The following is a 2,500-nucleotide window of genomic DNA, read 5'->3' on the forward strand; positions in this document are numbered from 1 at the left end:
CTATTTTTCTTCTTTTTCTTCTTCCTCTTCTTTTTCTTCCTCTTATTTTTCTTCCTTTTCTTCTTCTTCATCTACTTTTCCTTCTTCCTTTTTTTTTTCTCTTTTTACTTCTTCATATATCTTGCTGCGGTTGACATCAAGTTAATTTATTCACAGACTGTTTTTAGATGATATATGCCGGACAGTGCCTCGGGTTGGATGACTTTACAGTAGGTGACGCTAAACGACTGGATTCAACAGAAGATGGAATCTTCATACCGACACAAGACTTAATTCGGTGTTGATAACTGACATTGTCATCTTTGTCAACTTTTAATTCCGTGACGCTCTCTGAGGTCTCCCATCATTTCCACCACCTCATGAGCTTCTACCAACACCGTATCCACTACCATCGCTGCCACCATTTCCATTTCCACTACCACCGTAACCACTTTCACCACTGCCACCATTTCCGCTTCCACCGCTACTGTATTCACTTCCACCGTTGCCACCATTTCAACTTCCACCACCACCGTAACCACTACCACCGCTGCCACCATTTCCACTTCCACCACCATAACCACTACCACCGCTGCCACCATTTCCACCACCGCCTGCATTTCTACCACCAACGTAACCACGACCACTGCCACCACCGTAACTATCACCACCACTGTTACTATCGCCACCCAAGGGAAGTGGCCCTAGGGTGAATAGGAGATCTCAAGGACGATGCGAAATTCACAGGGTGAGTTAGGGATTTTAGGGGTGATCAGGGAGTTGATCCTTGGATGGATAGGAGAGTTCAGGGACGTTTAGGGACTCAAGGAGTGAATCAATGAATTTTAGGGTATTTACCCTAGAGGTTTTAGGGTATTTACAAAAGAGGTTTATAGGAATTGACCCAAGGGATTTGGGGGAATTAATCTTAGGAATTTTAGGAAATTGATCCTGGGGATTTTGAGGAAGTTAACCTCAGAGATTTTAGGGAATTGGTTCTAGGGGGTTTAGGGGGTTAACCCGATGGCTTCTAAGGAATTGATCCAATGGGTTCTAGGAAATTGACGCTATGGGTTCTTGGAATTTTACCATAGGATTTTTAGGGAATTTACCCTAGAGGTTTTAGGGAAATGACCCTAGGAATTTAAGTAATCTTAGGTATGTCAGGGATTTTACCTTAGGGAGTTTAGGGAATTAACCTTGGGATTAATATGAGAGTTGAGAGACTTCTAAATAAAGATTATTTATTTTTGTGAGTTTACTCTCAAATTATCAAGTGAAGACGGAATTTGAGGGATGCGGATGCTGAGGGAGAGTGAGGAGAGTGACCCGAGGATGGATTAGGGACATCAGGGACATTGAGGATGTGATCCCTTGGGTGGAGGATGACAGGTATAGGGAATTAGGGAAATTATTACAGGGGAAAATAGGGAAGTCCAGGGATTCCCTAAGGAAAGATACCTAAAGTCGATAAGGGGTTCAGGGGCGATATAGGGAAACATTCGGATAAATAAGGGACATAGATATGTTGAAGGGAAAGAATATAGGGAGAATAGGGAGATTTAGGGACGATCAGGGAATTGTCCCTTGTGTGGAAAGGGTGGCTCAGGGACATCAAGGGACCTGAATTCAGGGCACAAGGACGTGGAGAAAACAAACCCAAAAGACAAATGGACCAGAAAACAGGGCGAGGGGAAGATGAGGGAGAGGGGAAGGTGGGAAGGGAGGGGAGAGGAGGGCAGGTAAGGGGGAAAGAGGGATAGGGGAAAGGGGAAGGTGAGCCAGAGATGCGGGAGAGGGGAAGGGAAGGGGAAGGGAAAGGAAGGGGAAGGGGAAGGGAAGAAGGGTGAGAAAGAGATACAGGAAGGGGAATGGAAAGGGGGGGGAGGAGAGTGAAGGGGAGGAGGAGGAGGAGGGAAGAGGTGATAGGAAAGGGGGAGAGGGGAAGCAGGTAAAGGAAGAGAGGGAAAGGGGAAAGGAAGAGAAGGGGAAGGGAAGGGAAGAAGGGAGAGAAAGAGATACAGGAAGGAGAACGGAAAGGGGGGAGGAGAGTGAAGGGGAGGAGGAGGAGGAAGAGGGAAGAGGTGATGGGAAAGGGGGAGAGGGGAAGCAGGTAAAGGAAGAGAGGGAAAGGGGAAAGGAAGGGAAGGGGAAGGGAAGGGAAGAAGGGAGAGAAAGAGATACAGGAAGGGGAATGGAAAGGGGGAAGGAGAGTGAAGGGGAGGAGGAGGAGGAGGAGGGAAGAGGTGATGGGAAAGGGGGAGAGGGGAAGCAGGTAAAGGAAGAGAGGGAAAGGGGAAAGGAAGGGAAGGGAAGAAGGGAGAGAAAGAGATACAGAAAGGGGAATGGAAAGGTGGGGAGGAGAGTGAAGGGGAGGAGGAGGAGGAGGAGGGAAGAGATGATGGGAAAGGAGGAGAGGGGAAGCAGGTAAAGGAAGAGAGGGAAAGGGGAAAGGAAGGGAAGGGGAAGGGAAGGGAAGAAGGGAGAGAAAGAGATACAGGAAGGGGAATGGAAAGGGGGG

This window comes from Oratosquilla oratoria, chromosome 2 (assembly GCF_046742065.1).
Source record: "Oratosquilla oratoria isolate Oo_2021 chromosome 2, ASM4674206v1, whole genome shotgun sequence".
NCBI lineage: Eukaryota > Metazoa > Arthropoda > Malacostraca > Stomatopoda > Squillidae > Oratosquilla > Oratosquilla oratoria.